This window comes from Solanum lycopersicum, chromosome 3 (genome assembly GCF_036512215.1).
Source record: "Solanum lycopersicum chromosome 3, SLM_r2.1".
Lineage (NCBI taxonomy): Eukaryota > Viridiplantae > Streptophyta > Magnoliopsida > Solanales > Solanaceae > Solanum > Solanum lycopersicum.
The window spans coordinates 25,935,650-25,954,092 of record NC_090802.1 but is presented as its reverse complement, the minus strand read 5'-3'; the positions used below and the strand labels follow the sequence as shown (position 1 = coordinate 25,954,092).

At 30.8% G+C, this 18,443-nt stretch overlaps 1 long non-coding RNA gene across 2 annotated transcripts; it reads right to left on the bottom strand.

The window, feature by feature from the left end:
- Positions 1 to 13,143: 13,143 nt before the first annotated feature.
- LOC104646286 (uncharacterized) lies at positions 13,144 to 16,150 on the bottom strand. 2 transcript variants are annotated; one of them, XR_011219933.1, is made up of 5 exons: positions 16,012 to 16,150; positions 15,401 to 15,466; positions 13,807 to 13,866; positions 13,598 to 13,686; positions 13,144 to 13,385 (listed from the first exon to the last, which is right to left on the bottom strand). It is a non-coding gene; the product is annotated as an uncharacterized lncRNA (long non-coding RNA). The 2 variants fall into 2 exon arrangements; XR_011219934.1 differs by having other exon boundaries at positions 13,598 to 13,656.
- Positions 16,151 to 18,443: the final 2,293 nt, after the last annotated feature.

The window sequence follows — 18,443 nt, the reverse complement described above, 5'->3', positions numbered from 1 at the left end:
CCCCTCTGAGTTCTCACAATATTCACTTGTTTTGGATTTGGGTCGGTATTTCCCGGCAAACCTCCTTGTGGTTGGGAGTTTTGGGCACTATCAAACTGCCCAAACTGTTTCTCCAAATTTTCATTCCCAATTTATTGTTTCGAACATCTACCACCAATTTAGCTTGATCTGCCATGATTTGTTTTGGCATGTCTTCCACACTCATATCAACTTGCTTGGAAACCTGCTGATTACCATGATTTTGTTGATTTCCTTGGCTTTGTTGATGGTACTGTTGCCTGCTACTCTGTGGTCTGTATTAATTTTGTCCTTCTTGTTTGTTCTGATTTCCACCTCATGAAAAGTTAGGGTGATTTTAGACCAGTGAAATGCCCGTTTGTGTGCAATAATTGCTGCATGTTCTACTTAAATCTAAACCTCCCACCTAGCGTGGGCTTGGGCTTCTGAATACTTGAAGTAACATTGGTAGTATGTAGGATTACCATATCCCTCACTTTTGTTTCTTCCATCATCACAGGTGGTTCTTGGTCTTCCATATCTTGTGGTTTTTCAGGTTTCCTGACCAGACGAGGACCAGGACGGTTTCACCTTCTTCTCCTTCTCTGGTAATGAACAATCTCTTTAATTTAGATAGAGTCTTTACCAAACCCTGGTCTTTTTCCAGTGCAAAAACCTAACACAACCTGCACAAATGAAGAGACAATATCAAGTTGTCAACACTTGTAGAAATAATTTAGACACTCAGAAACTAGATATCTGCCGATTTAGAAGTCCCCGGCAGCGGTGCAAAAAACATGTTAGGTCTAAAAGCGCACGCAAGTGTACGTGGTCCTTCAAGTATTAAAGAGACTTTTCGAGCTTAATGTTCGTACGCAAGGTACTTCACATAAACGAATAACAATTTGAAATTTCTATCTTAGTTCATTCAAGGATCAAGTAGATTGAGAAATTTGTTTAAATTACTAATTTAACACTAACAAGAATTAGTTACTTTGAGTAAATGATTTCAAAAAAGAAAATTAAAAACTTGGAAAGATATCATAGATTTGTACTATAAATCAATTTCCGGTTCAATGTGGTTCTATCCCAAGGTTCAAAGGGTTAACCATTGCGGGTTGGCAGGTTCTTTTTCCGATCATGATCTTCCGACCTCTAATCGCCTACCATTAGTGACAACCTAACAACATTGTTTCGCGGGATTAGGTATGAACCAATAAAGTTTCACTAAGCATTCTTTTGCATTTCAACCAAGTGTGGTATATAAGTATATAATGTTATCCTACACACAAAACAATCTAGAACACACCCTACAATGAACACACCTCTTGCATTCTTCAGTCTATCCCTCTATTCATCTTCCTAGTTCATAAGTGGATGCTAATTTGATTCTAATGTTGATCAAGCATTAAAATAGTGAAATGATAATGCTATCATAAAGTATAAAATAACCTTTCTTACACAAGAAACAAGTTCACATTAAACCATCAATCATAGCTACAACCCTAGGACAAGAATTTAAGTTACTCATAACACAAAATAACAATATCAAAAATGTAGTAGAATCATATAATTATTTACCAAAGAAGAAGAAGAAGAAGAAGAAGAAGGAGAAGAAGAAGAACAAGAAACAAGAAGAATAAATGGCACAAAAATCCTCTTTTGTCTTAGCTCCCGTCTTTTTGGAAAGTTTGATGTACAATAAAAGGACATTTAAACTATTTATAGTCTAAAATAAACACGTGGGTCAATTTTTCTATGCAGGTCCGCGATGCAGACCTGTTCCCTTACACAACAATGACCCCCGCGACGTGTCTCTATCGGGAACTCCCCTATTATGGGGAGTTCGTTCTCTGCATGGATGAAATACCTTCGCGACACGAAGGTGCTCTTTAGTAGCACCATTTCCAAATTATTTTCCCTTATTTTCCGCCACTTCTTCTTCTACTTACAGACCTATGTTTCGGTGCCCTAAATTTAGCTCGTTTTCCAATGATTTTCAGCCTGAAACATCTAATCATATTGGTTAGAAGATACATAATTAAAACAACTCTAAATACTTGACTTTTCCACCAAAAATGTCATGGGATAAAATGGTTATTAGGCGTATAAATACGCCTAAGATCACTTGAGTTGGAAAGAAGAGGGGCTGCAGACCCAGACTTGCAGGATGGGGCGTGAGCCCGCCTATGGTCCATGGGTGGTGGGTGTGGATCCCCTCCTTCAAAAGTTGTTAAGTTCTCGGCTAAGGTTTATCCAAAACCATTAATTCCAAGAGTTACTATATTAGTGTGTGGTCATTTTAATTCATTATTTTAGAACTATATAGGTACTTATAGATCATTAAAATAAAATTAACACTTCATAACTAACAAGACAAATATTTGAAACTACCTCCCCTCCAAAATTTCTCTGTCTAAGGCTCCATTGAAAAGCAAGAGCAAGGTCAAGCTAGGATTCAAGAAATACCTTTCCTTCTGCAAATTCTAGTGGAAATCGACCTAAGGTATGGATATTTTCATATTTGGGTAGTTATAACCCAAATATCCCCTTCAAAATATGTTCTTAAGACTTCTGATTTCCCCAAAAACCCAGGGTGCCATGGGTCTTTTTCAAAATGATTTCTATTATTTAATTATGGTTTATTATTGTTGATTACGATAAATTGTGATTGGAATAATGGATTATTGTTGAATTATGATGAAAATATCCCGTGTACCCATGAATCCCCACCTTTCTAAATTACGAACTAAGGTGTGCCTTGATTGATCATGGAAGCTTGACAATTGACTAGGTTCAAATTTACCAAGTTGTTGAATCATGATATCCCTCTATCTAGTGTGGTAATTCTAGAGGTTAGGGTTGATCTCAATTCATAGACTTGAAGATAAATTGGGTTTGTATATATTGATGAAGATTTTATATGAACTCATAATTCACTTAGATAGTGATGATCTTATGACTATTGTGTATTGGCGGTATTGATACAAGATCCTTCTCTGCTATACGGTTACACCTAACTATGCATAAAAGGTCTATGATTATGGTAATGTGATTATGTTGATTAAAAGGCTACTCTCATGAGACTCTATAAACATGATGTGAAAGGTTTGAGTTTTTGCCTAAAATAATCCCTCCACTATGACCTAAATCTAAACTACATCCTTGTATTATAAAAGTGAACAAAAAAATCCTTGCACTATTCAAAAAGTTGCAAGATTCATCCTTCTGTCTATTTTTTTTAAGAAACTCAAGTCATCAACCAAAAATGTGTCAAGTCTAATTAATATATGTACACACAATTAAGCTAGTCAAGTTGGGTGATTTTTTTATTTTTCAAAAATGAGAATTAAGATATTCACACAAAATATTTTCACATTCTAAATATTCTTTGTAAAAATATTGCCCAAATGCAACTCCATTTTCAAAAATTTCAAATAAAGTAATTATTATTTAATTTTCACAACAAAAAGCCTACATAATTTCACTATATTACCAATATTTTTATATATTGTATAAAATGTAAATTGCATTGTCTATATAATATATAAGTACTATATATTTTTTTTATTAAAGAGAATCTCTAAATATTTGAACATAATATTTTTAAAATGATTTTTTTTTTGCATATTCTTTCAAATCATTGGATCCTACTCTATAAATATATCAAAACTTATGTATTGTTGCAAGTCAATTTACTTGATTATGAAAAAAAATTACATATAAACTAACAACACATAATTTAAATTATGAGACTAAAATATTCATTTTTATCCATATCCTTGTCCTTTTTAGGTAACATTGATCTTCTCGATGTAGTTAAGACATGACCAAATTGAAAAAAAAATATTTCTTTATCTGTTCAATTAGTTTCTTAACAAAAATAGACTGAAGGATGATTCTTGTTATTTTTTAGATAGTATAAGGATGTTTTTTGCTTAATTAGATAATATAAGCATGTACATTAGATTAGGTCATAATTGAGGGATAATTTTAGACAAAAACTCTGAAAGGTTTAGTCACATGTTGACGATTCTAAGGTTGAAAGGACCTCACCTAATGAATCCATGAGCAATTATGATACCATGTTGGTTTGAGTGCATAGTGCATTATTTTATGAACATGAAGTTAAATAAAGACTTATCATGGATGTTTAAGGGATTTAAGCTTAGCACCGAGTGGATATAAATATGATATGGACACTTTCATGCCATTTAGTCCGACATCTCTATGGGTTTCTTTTACGTTAATTAGTCCTGTTTCCCAATATGGTTATCTCATGAGATGGAAACCTTTTACCCTAGTTAGTCTGGGTTTCTAGTAGTAATCTCCTTATCCCATAACTATGTGACCGCATATGTCTTTAGATAGTGTATCCACCTAAATGTTAAACATGTTAGTACTACCTTATGACACCTATTATTAGGGTGAGGCATGACACTGATTCCATATAACTCACATGGTCTATGTCGATTAAGGCAATATTTTCCTACATGACAAGAACATGATCCATGACATGACAAGAACAAGAATCTGAAATATGAACAAGAACATGAGTTATGTACTATGATTACTTAAGGGGTTTTACTCAGTGTGAGTGAGGGTATGGGACTTCAATTATGCATTGCACATGTAAGCTTTGAAAGTGATGGTGGTATGTTCTTTGATGACATGATGGTTTATGAGTCAATTCATTTTTTAAATGAATATGTTCCATGAATATGAACCATGACTGTGAACCATGAATATGAACATGAACATGAACATGAATGTGAGCTATATCTAAAACTTCTTAATGAGCTTTGCTTAGTTTGAGTGGGAGCATGGGACTTCATTTTACATTGTACAAATAGACTTATAAAGGGGTTATGTTATGGTTTCAAATTGCTATCAAGATATGTGAGTCCATATAAGTATGATATGAATTTTTCCATGATGTTACTTATTGTATGATGGGAACAAGAATCACTACTTGTGTATGAGTGTGGACTATGGATAAGGTCAAGGTAAGTTATGCATGACTATGGTAGCCTAAGTTTGTTTATGGTATGGTTGACTATGTAATTTGTCTAAATGTGTATAATAAATTTTATGCTTGATAAAGGCATGATTTAAACTAAATGAGCCTTTTATGCATATTTTAAGGATTCTTATGCATGACATCCATACTTAGTACATTATTTGTTCTTATCCATATTCTCTACATTTTCTTATAAGTGTAGGTTTCGGCCGTTGAGGTAAACTTCTCTTTTAAAGTAAATCTTGGGTTGAGTATTATACAAGCTTGGTGAGTCATCATGGTTCAAGGAAAAAACTTTATTCATTTCTAGTTACTTTGTACTTTCCATTTTCAAGACTATGATGTAAAGGTCTATGTTACCAAGACTTGTATTCGATTTATTAGATGGTTTCCTTGAGACAAGGTATACACTCTTATATTTCTTTTATATAAAAAAAAGAACTCCTATTGTAAAGGGTTTTAAATTCCGCATTATTTCTATGTGCTTATGTTCATGATTATGCTAAGGTCTTATATAAGACCCTTTTTGGGTCAAGTACGCCGTGTTACATCTATGGGGTACCCTTGGGTTATAAAAAACTTGGTATCAGAGAAAAGGTTTAGAATGATTCTAGGATGATGTCTCATGAACTACGTCTAGTAGAGTCTTGTTCATGAGTGTGAGTGCGCCACACTTATGAATGAGAGGCTATAATATGCTTAGGAATTTTCACTTTTTTCATTGCACTTTTGTCGTGTCCTGAATTTTAACTCTATAAAGTCCTTATCCTAACCCTTCTCTTGGGTATATACGATATGACTACAAGAATGGTGGTAGAAAGAAAAATGGAAGAGAAGATTGTGAATGAGAAAGTTCCTCCCCAAGATCCACTAGAGCATAAAGATCGTCAAGCTCCTAATGATGAGGGGGCTATGACAAATGTGGCAATAAGGTCAGCTCTCCAAATTAATATTCAAGCCATAACAACCCAAGTCAATAGGTCATGTTAACCCTAATAAGAGCACTGTGGCTTCAAGGTTGAGGGATTTTACAAGAATAAACCCTCCTAATTTCTTTGGTTCTAAGGTACGTGAAGACCCTTAAAAGTTTTGTGGAAGAGATCTACTAGATAATTGATGCTATCGGGGTGACTTCTAGATAGAAAGAAGATCTAGCTCCGTATAAATTGAAGGGTGTGGCCCAAGTAAGGCATACTCAATGGAAGAGGAATAAGATAAAAGGAACAGGTTTCGCAGGTTGGAAAGTGTTCAAGAAAGCATTAGTTGATAGGTTCTTTGAAAGGAAGAAAAAGGGAAGCAAAGGTGGAATAATTTATCAATCTTCTCCAAAAAGATATCGGTGTTGAAGAATATTCTCTAAACTTAATCGAAGTGTCCAAGTATGCTCCATATTTGGTTGAGGATCCTAGGGATGATATGAGTAGGTTTGTGACGAGGGTGTCTAGCTTGGTGAGATAAATAATGTCATTCGGCTATGGTTCATCATAATAACATGGATAGATCTTGTATTTATGGTGTATGCTAAGCTAATGGAGGATGAGAAACTCCAAAAAATGATATGGAAGTGAAGAGGCCTTGGAACGATGATGGAAATTTTTCTAAGGGTAATCCAAGGGGTCAAGGTCAACCAAGGTTCAAGGAAAGGTTACCCAACCAAGGCTTTTCTAGTTCTACTAGGGTAAAAAAAAAGGATAGTTTTCCTAACCCTAAGCCTCAAGGGGGAAATAGTGGTGGATCTTCTATGACAAGGCCTACTTGTGTCAAGTATGGCAAAAACATGATGGTAAGTGACTTGTTGGCATGTGTGTACTCATTGTGGAACGAGTGGCCATATGGTAAGAGATAGTCACATGCTAAAGGTTCAAGGAAGAGAGGGCAAACAAGACCTTCCTAGTGGTTCAAACTCTGGTGCTCCTAAGAAGAACAACTTTTATGCTCTTCAATCCCAAGGTGAGAAAGAGAGCTCCCCCTGATGTGGTGACCGATATGTTACAAGACTTTTCTATTGATTTTTATACATTGTTCAACCCCGGTTCCACTTTCTCCTTTGTTACACTTTTGTGTCTATGAAATTTTAAATGTTCCCCAAAGTGTTTTTAGAGCCCTTTTCGGTGTTTACCCCATTTAGTGACTCGGTAGTGGCAATAAAATGAAATATGAAAAGGAACATGAATTATGTAATATGATTACTTAAAAGGGTTTTACTCAGTGATAATGAGGGTATGATATTTCACTTATGCATTGCACAAGTAAGCTTTGAGAATAAAGGTGGTATGTGCTTTGATGAAATGATGCTTTATGAGTTAGTACATGTTTTATATGAATATGTACCATGAATATGAGAATGAACATGAATATGAGTTGTACCTGTAACTTTTTAATGAGTTTTGCTTTGTATGAGTGGGAGTATGGTACTTCACTTGTACATTGCACAAGTAGACTTATAAAGGGGCTATGGTGTGCTTTCCTTATGATATGAAGATATGTGAGTCCATGTATGCATGATATGAGTTGTTTCCATGAATGATGTTCTTTATTATAAGATGGAAACATGAATGTCTACTTGTGTATGAGTGTGGACTATAGATAAGGTCAAGTTAAGTTGTGCATGACTATGTAGCCTAAGGTTGTTTATGGTATTGTTTCACTGTTTAATTTCTCTAAATGTTCCTAATGTCTTTTAAACTTGATAAAGGCATGATTTAAGCTAAATGTTCCTTTTATACATGTTTTAAGGATTTTTATGCATGGCATTCATACTTAGTACATTATTTGTGCTAACCCATATTCTCTACATTTTTTTATAAGTGTGGGTAGCAGCCTTTGAGGTATACTTCTCCTTTCAAGTAAATACTGGGTTGACAATTCGCCGATATTGGTTAGCCCTCATGGTTCGAGCGCAAGACTTTATTCATTTCTACGTACTTTGTACTTTCCATTTTCAAGACAATGATGTAAAGGGCTATGTCCCTAAGACTTTTATTCGATTGTATTAGATGGTTTCCTTGAGACAAGCTCTAGACTCTTATATTCCTTTTATGAAAAGACTTCTATGGTAAAAAGTTTTAAATTTCATATCATTTCTATGTATTTATGTTCATGATTATGCTAAGGGATTTTATGAGACCCCTACGGGGTCAAGTATGCTATGTTTCATCTAGTGGTACCCCTGGTTCGTGACACATTAAGTCTTTACTAAAAACTAGCACAAAGGCTCTTCTGAAAATTAAAGTTCCCTTCTTCTTTAAATGTGAAAATGTTTCTCTTAGGGATACATAGTCCCGATATACTCTTTGTAAGAAATGAACTTCAAACTTTACTCTTTATTTAACTTAAAACTCAATTCTTAAAACAAAGATAAAGTATTTGTAAAAAACTTTTGGAGAACTCTATGAACTGCTCTTGACTTGACTCTTAATTTTCCTTGAATTTGAATTTATAGATTCAAGGATTGTGATTTGTGATACGAAAGATCTCATGATGGTTAGGACTGTTTTTAGATAGTTAAACATGATAAAAGATCAAGAAATCACTACATGGAAGTAAGTCTGCGACGCAGAGATGGATTTAAATATTTGGTCACGAATAAATTTTGAGGAAGAACGGTCTCTCACCACTCCATGACGCGAAGAACATTTTTCAAATCCTGAGGAACATGTCAGTAACGCGAACTTGGTACTCAGATTTGTCCGACTTATTCCTTCTTTTTTTCTAACCCCAAATCACCGAAATTCAATTCTTTTTCTCAATTCCTCTTTAGATTAAGATACCTAGCACATTTACACAAGAATCTAACTAAAGAAAACTCTAACAAATGACCTTAAACACTCAAGAACTTCAAAAATGCAACTCAAGAACATCAAAGTCTCAATCTTTTAAGATGAAAATCATACTCAACTAAACATGTTTGGCGCATGAGTGGAAAAAATCAACGTTATGTGAAATCACATACCTCTTAGGGATCATGCTTTGACGAAATCCACAAGTGATTCTTGAATAATTTTTACATTCTTTCTCCTTCTCCTCTTTTCTCTTCCTATTTTCTCTTCCTCTTTTCTCTTCTCTAAAACCCAAACTCAATATCGTAATTGCATAAACAGAATCCTATAATTTTGGACCCCAATTAGTTATCAAAAATGTAATTGCGTTTTGGATTCTGGAAAAGACCATAATGTCCTTCTAAAATCTGGACTAGAGTTTTATTATTTGAATAACCTAACTTCAAATGTGCATTTCTTACTCATACAAATTCGGAATCGCGCAAATTCTGTGGCGTTGAAAAGATTATTCCAAGATCTTTCCTAGGATATCTGGAAGGACTCCTAACTCATCATGAGTTATCAGATTTACCAAAAACTCAACTTAACATATTTGATAAAATTTCCTGATTTTTATATTCTTTCCAAAAATGACTGTTTCCAATTTAACTTTTTTCTAGTTCTTTCAATTAGCGAGATGTTACATTATTTGTGATTATTTTTGTATTTTTATATTGTATACATCAATTTCACTCGCCCTAAAATAAAAAAAAATATTTAACATGCATTAAATTGTAAGCAACTGTGGATGGGCGGGGTTGGTGGGTGCCCCGTGCCTACTTAGAGATCCTTTATAAAATAAACAAATCATGTTTAGTGTGCTTCATCTACGACATTTTCTACCAACTCAAACATCTTTTACTTAACTATTTTATTTATTTTTATATGTTAGAAGTCTTCATAAGTCAGTCTCTCCCCCCTCCTCTCACACAAAACATCACAGAGAGACAAAGAGAGAGCTGAATCTAAATTCCCTGATGTGGCACCCTCCAATGGCCAGCATTTATAATTATCTATTTTTGATTTTTTCTAAATTATTTCTGAATTTTTTACCTCAAAACAAATACATAAATGAGTAAAAATATCACACCAAATAAGGAATGAAAAAATGGCACTGTGTGACGACCTAAGACTTTATTGGCAACAAACAGCCCACTTTAAACTTTTTGGCAAAAAAAGATTTTTTTGTTATTTATTTGGCATTAAATAGCCACATCTTTTTTATTTGAAAATAATTTTTTTTTTATTTTCTCACTCTATTTCTTAATAGTTATCATGTCTGCTTTTATTGTTCCTTTTTCCTCTCTCCTTATAATTTGTCAACAATTTTTTTATGCGTATTATTCCTTATATTTTTTAATTCTGTCTATCTTCCTTTTTTTTCTCCCTCTTTCAAGTTAAGGATTTCTATCTTTTTATCTAAAATGTTTTTATTAAAGATCAATCACAACATTAACTCTTCACGGTAAGTATCACTCAAATCATATGAATTTTATTTATATTGATTATCTGCGTTATTTTAAAAAAAATTTAAAAAATTTACATTGTTTATCTTGTAGTTGGATGCAAGATTTATTTTTTTTTACAAATTGTCGTATTTGTATTTTTTGCAACGTTTTCCTCCCCCAAAAACTTTCATATATCGTGATTTCCTAAATTAAGATTTTCTCAATTTCTAATAAATAATTAATTAATATATCTCTGACAAGTTTTTAAAATATTGAATTTTATTGATTGGATTTGATAAAGAATATTTATTTTTTCTCCAACAAATGTATCTAAGTTTGTTAATGAATTCAAACGAACACATAATAATTTAAAATTATCTAAATTTATTAATAAATTTTATTAATTGCATTCCAAAGTAGTAATGCAAGCAACTGTATACTAAAAACACTAATTCAAACAAACGTATACCAATTTATAAAGCAATAGGAATGAATGTATCCAATACAAATGTATATCTATGTTAATTTGAAAGATATTATTGCAAATAAATGTATATCAATTTATTATGCGGACAAGGACCTAAAATACCCTTAAAGTATTGAAAATGGTACAAAATTACCCTTCATCCACCTATTGGCTCCAAAATGCCCTTTTCATCCACCTATTGGCTCCAAAATACCCTTGTCATCCACCTTTGTGTTCAAAATTGACCACTTTTTTAATTGTTTTAAAATTAAACTCTTTAAATATTTTTTAAAATACTTGGCTTTCAATTATTGATTATAATTATAATTTATTAATATAATTTATAAACCAAACCACTACACACTCATTACTAACTAAACCTCACCCAATTAATAATCCAATTATAATATCAAAATCGTCATAAACACAACTAAAACACGATGAAATTATAGATTTCTGAAAACGGCATTCAAAATTATTCGAGTCCGAATTGGAGCCCCAATTAAATATAGGTTGAGCCGCTTATTTAGGAGGATACCTTCTTTCAAAATAGAATTAGAAATTTATGATTAAAAGGTAAAGAAGTAATGCATTCCGAATTGATTCATGCACTTTTTTTAAAGATAATTTTATAAATATTTATGATTTTTTAAAAAACTTTAATATATTATTATGAAAAAAAGTTACCTATGAAATAATATCACATAATTGAGACGTAAGAATAATTAAGATAAACATAGTCAGACTTTTAAGTTTATTGGTGATTTTTATTTAGTCACTTGAATGTATGATAATTTACTTTTATAATTTTAAAAAACACTCAATTGACAGTAGCTTGTATTAATAATGTGACAGATTCATTAATTTAGAGGGATTTAATTATTAATGGGGTGAGTAGTGGATTGATTTATAAATTATACTAATAAGTTAAATTATAACATATAGTTGAGCATCACGTATTTAAAAAAATATTTAAATAGTTTAAATATAAAACCGTTAAATAAGTGGTCAATTTTGAACCAAAAGGTGGATGGCAAGGGTATTTTGGACCCAATAGGTGGGTGGGAAGGGTATTTTGGAGCCAATAGGTGGATGGAGGGTAATTTTGTACCATTTCCAATACTTTGAGGGTATAGGCCCTTTTCCATTTATTATGAATATGAACAAATGTATACCAATTTATTATGAATAAGAACAAATGTATACCAATTTATTATGAATACAAATGTATACAATGCAAATGTAAAATTAGAAACATAAAAATGAAAACAAATATGTCAGTTTACAAATGAATATGAGTGAATGTATCCAATATAAATGTATACCTATGTAAAATTTGAAAGATATTACTGCAAGAAAATATAATTGTACACCAATTTATTATGAATACGAACGAATGTATCCAATACAAATATATGTCAATCATTATATAAATATTATTAATAGATACTAATGAAAACAAATGTATACAAATTTGTTAACTAAATATGAATTGAGTTCAAAGGCAAAATAATAGATAGGTAATGAACTCATAGAAACCTTTGACATAAGTATAATCATGATCAAAATATTATTTGTTAATTTTACGAAAAAGATATAATTCTAAACTATATTTTGCTAGTTTTAAGTGAAAATGATTTGAGATAGAACAGAGATGGTATTAATTATTTTTTTATTTTTAAAAATATAAGATAATTTGGAAGAAGAGAGTTTTGAATAATCTTTTGCTAGTTTTAAGGAGATGGTTGGAAGTTAGAAGAGAGATGAAATTAAATTTCTTTTATTATTTCAGAAAAATGCGTAAAAATTTGAAAGGTGAGATAATTCTAAATAATGTTATGCTAGTTTTAAGGAGCAATGGTTGGAAGTTAGAAGAGATGTGATATTACAAATCTTTTATTATTTAAAAATAAATAAAAAAATGTTGAAAATCACTTTTAGGCTAATATTTGTCAATTTTTTATTTGTTTATTAATTGTTCATTAATATTGGGTTATATGTTGTCAATTATACGTAACACTTATCTAATTGTGTCAATTCCTCAATAGGAATATTACAGCCCAAAACGTGCAGCCCAAACCATTTAAAACTCAACCCAGTAACATAACATTAATAAACCAATTAAAAAGGTTAAGTTATGGGCCTTAAAAGAATATCTATCTATCTATCTATCTATCTATCTATCTATATATATATATATATATATATATATATATATATATATATATATATACTAGATAGGGTTAGCCTGTGCTAAGCACAGGCCCAACATTTATATTTTGCAATGTTTTTGATAATTCCTTCAGCTTCAGTTCTCTAATTTTCTTCATCATATTGCTTTTCAAACAACTTATAAACTTCAATTTTGAATAAAACTAAAAAAACATGAGCAAGTATATAAAAAGCTTTAGACTAATTAGTTCTATTGGTATATAATTACTATTTACTGACGCAACAATAAATTGTAAAATAAAAAGTTAAAGCAAAATAATCACAAGCTTCCACTGAAATTTCTTAACATATTTTTTTGTTACATAATTGTAACTTCATTGGTTCTTCCGGTAGTTATTTGATCTTCATATAATACAAGATATTCAACTCAAATTTCTTAACATATTTTTTTGTTTCAGCAATCCCTGCATAATATATATTTCATAGAAACTTCAGTTAGTTTCAAACTATTACTTCATATAATTATTAGTATTTCGACAGAGCAATAGTTTCTAAAAGTGAGAAGACAGTGGATTGCTTCCTTCCTGATCTTCTCTGTACATGCAACTCCTATTGCATAAGTTGGAACATTTTATTGTAGATTACCTCATGTTAAATAGATTAAAAGGCTACTAACCATGTGAACAAGCAACCTCATTTCCTGCTAGAAATCCTTCACACTATTATCTCCTTTATCTGAATTAATTTATAAGCATCATATTAAGCCTGTGGTATTTTCAATAACATATCATCAATGGATATTAACATATAGTGCAGGCTACTTGAAGCAAAAGGCCTACTATTTAAGTAGAGTAGGATAATTTAATAATAGTCTTCAAGATTTACTTGTAATATTAAATATCAAAGAACATTATCGTTGTAAACATGATTTTGACCGGCAATTACCTGAAAGGCAGCAACAAAAGCTCTTATTTAGTGTGATGTTAGATGAATGAGTTATGGTAAAAATAGAGTGTCACCTTAAAGAACATATTAAAGTCTAACCTCAAGTAAATATCCATCAAATATCTAACTAACAATAATAATTTATCACAATACAATTAACAACATGTCAGTTGTCACACATGTACGTTGTCCAACAAAAAGCTTAACGAAAATGAAATCCGGTAGAATACAACATTTAGCCATATAAGATCAGAAAGAAAAACAAACAATATTGTAACCAGGTAAATAACGTAACTTCAATAAAATGATTGTGTTAAAATATTACAATATATACATACGGAAATAATCAAGCTAGCAAGAATACAGATACATAGATGTAGCTAAACTATTTATAGAAGAGGCGCTAGTCTAAGAAACACTACTTGAACAACTCAAAATTTACTTTGGAAATGACTAAAATCGCAACTCATATAGTCAAGTTCGGTCAGAAACTAAAACACAAAAATTTATTTCTATTATACACATAAAGGTAATACCAATATACCACATTCAACAAATTATTATATCTATTTTCACATTCTAAATATCATTTTCACCTTAACTCCACTCAAAAGTCAACAAATAAGCTACCTGAATCTCTATTTTAATACAAATAGTTTAGAGATAATGTCTATTTGACTTAAGTGTTTTCAAATAACAAAATTAAATTTGATGTAAGATTTAATAGAAATAGTCATAGATTTCTACCATTGTTCTCAACATCATTTCATCTAAGGGTGCAGATGAATTACAAAACAAAAATAAAGGTATCAGATAGAAAAGACAACATAAACTCAAAATTATTCTAGAATAATGAAGTAAGCTCATAGCATGAATAAGACTATCCCATATAAAGATCTACATTATACAAAACTCTTAACTGAATCTTTTTTTTAAAAAAAAATTCATTAGCAAATGCATTGAAATTACTTACCAATTAAAAGAAAAAAGATATTCATTAGTGAGGTATCAAACATTTTACAATGTTCCAAAACATAAGTTAAGAGAAGAAAAATGAAAAGGCAGTCGATGTAGCCTAGTAATAATAAAAGTATAAGAAATAATATATTTAACACTCCATTGAAATTGTATGATACCATTTCTCGGGGCCTTGCACCTGATCCAAGTAAGCATCAGATGTGACATACCTCAATGAAATATACTTGTATCTTGATTCTAAGATATGATTTGATATCGAAGATGCTGAAGCGAAATTGTTATTTTAAGTTTAATTCGCATGACCGCATTTAAAAAATCATAGAGCGTAGTAAAAGAAAGCAACACAAGCATCTTATTTATATATTACATTCTATTATTCTAAGCCAATTGAATGTTGTGCAAATCCAACCATCTAACAATGCATCTTTTGATATTCTAAGAAACACGATGAGGTAATCATGGATCTCCTCTGAATGAAACAAAAGAAAATCAAAAGCACGACAAAAACTGAAAAGCATGGGGATATATCAAGAGAAAAAAGATATGCAAATATTACCTTTAATAATGTAATAACCGATTGATCATCAAATATATCAACACTACAATCATCCAAACAGTTAACCTGCAAATGGGAGTAAACAAGTAAAACATTGCATAAGATTCTCAGTATACCTAATTTTAAATGGCATACATCTCAATTGTCATAGGATTGAACTCCTCATCAAGTACCCTTTTTATTGACAATGAATAAGAATCAAATCATTTTTTAGATACTACAAATTATACTATATAATACTGGTAAAGGGGTAGAGTCGTACAAATTCATCCATGCACTAAATTACTTGCAATTAACTCTTGAACTCACTATTGAAATAATTTAGAAAAAGGAGGAAAACAAACATTTGCTCATAATGCAACAAAATAAAACTCAAAAGTAATATCAAAATTAAAATCAAAATACGAAGATAAAATAACTCAAAGAAAAGAACACCCCCTAAGCTGATCGAGCAACTGATTTGGGCAAAAATCGATATAAAAGTTAAGACATGAAACGAAAACACTAGCTTGAGAAGTTTTTTTAAATATTTTTTAAAAAACTGGTACTAAAACAGGAAGGTGAAATGGAGATGTTTAAAGACACATCCATTTGGAGGAATAAAAACATACCTAAAATGAAGATGAAGAGAATTTAAAGAAAATACATATATATGCCAACAAAGGTTCCACCCAATTCTCTTCCTGCAGTGGTGGTGTGGAATATTTATAAAGAAGAATGGATGGTTCTAGAGTAATGCAGAGAGTGTATTTGTTAGTCTATATTTACATTTTTACCCTTTGTATTCTACATAGTAAAATAGACAAATGGATGGTTCTAGAGTTAGGCAGAGAGTGCACTACCTTTGATATTTCTACATAGCAACAAAACGACAAAATATATCTGAAATGAGAAAGGATAGTTTCTGATTTGCTTAAAATACATTATATTTTACCCTTGACAATGAGTATATTTACATTATTACCAGTGGTCGTCCATCTTGTTGGCTCTTTTATATATATATATATATATATATATATATATATAAAAGGATAAATTAGCAATTAAGTCACAATTACTAACATAATTAGTCAAAATAATAATAATTTAAAATATTTATTTAAAATGGCCGAGTGACAATATTTTTATAAAATAATGTGTATTCATATTTTAGTATTTTAAATTAATTTATTTATGAAAAGAGTCATTTATTGGACTAGAATACACACTCATAATCGTTTTAAACTGAAAAAATAAATAAATTAATACTCCCTCCGTTTAAAAAAATGTTCTTATTTCCTTTTTAATTTGTTTAACAAAGAATGACCCCTTTTCATTTTTGGCAACACTTTAACTTTAACTTTCTACGTGGCATGTTTAGGACCGCAAAATTAAAAGACATTTTGATACATTTGACATTATTTTAATTTAGCTGGCACATTCTCAAACAAATACGTGCAACAAAAGTAATGTATATTAACTGACACATTTTCAAACTTTGGCTATTGGCCACAATACAATAGGACGCTCGAGTAGACATTTTCTTTTGATTAATAAATTCAACATAATTGTAAGGCATCATATATTGGAGGATACAACTTAAGAGTTGGTAATCTTCACACCAATCGAATCATGAGAAATTCTTGTAATTATGGAAACTACAACAATCTTCTTGAATAGATGGTTGGACAATTCATTTTTTAGATAACTTCAATTTTATAATTAAAAAAAAAGGTAAAAAGGACGGTTAAATTTAGTTCAATCAATAAATCCATTTCAATATTATTTGGAGATGATTATTGGCTTTTCTATTGATTAATGCATACCTATAAATAATATGTTCGACACATTTCGTAAGGCATCAGTCGAACAATAATTATTTATGCTCTAAGCTCTAAATTATTATACGAAGTCTAAATTGTTTAAGATATTTTAAAAATATTTTCTACAAGACCATCTGAGATTTTTATATATTAGAAAATTCTTTTATTTACTTATAATATATATATATATACTTAAAGTGTATGTCCAACTTAAGTAGTGTTATTAATAAATGTAAATAAAGAAGTGAAAAGCTGAAAACTTCCCTCCTAAAGTTCCCACCAGATAACTCATTAATCATCAAAATTACTATCTTTATTTTATTAAAAACAAAGCAACTCTTCCCATTCTGATTGTGCATTACGGAAGAGGATCCAAACACAAGCAACATTATCAGAAGTAAAAATTGAGGTTAATCTCCAAACGCCGTAATATTTTATATTTTTATTCTCTGTTTGTTTGATTTTGTATGAACTAATCTGTTTTAGTTGTCTATGTAGTTTAATTATGTAATCTAGAAAATTAAAATAATTTTAAACTTTGACCCATATGCCAATTTACTTATATATTGATGTTTGGCTTTAAATTAATTTATGTTCTTGTGATATAGTGTCTCGATGTAGAAAATGAAAAAAAATGAACTTTCTTTCAATCTGTAGGATACCCAAATCAGTGCAAAGTATCAAATTGTTAACCTTTTGTTTCTCTGTTAATATGATTAAACATATTTACTTTTTTCTTCAGAAAATGAAAATTCCCGATCATCGAAAATGGATGGTAAATAGACTTCTTCCAAAATCGATCAGCATATACAAATGAATTCATAAATGGAATGAATGAAATTATTGAATTTGCTTGTAGTCAACAAAAGTTCTTGTCCGAAAAAGTGATAAGGTGTCCTTGTAAGATTTGTAAAATATGAAGTTTGAAGCTAATGTACATGTTTTTAAGAAAGGATTCACACCTGGTTATTGGTATTGGACGTGAAGCACCTCCTATTAATTTGAATGAACATATTGATGTAGGTGTCTCTAGTAGTCATCAAGACTGTACATTTGACATTCCTCCAAGCAGTCAAAGCGACATTCTAAGGGAACACTTCGAACAAATAAATAGATATCACATGATGCTGCTGGTGTAGAATTTGAGCATCATGTTGAAAAAGATGTAGAAGAGTCTCCGAATATGGATGCTACAAAATTTTATAAAATGTTGAATTCAGCTCAAGGACCCTTATGGCATG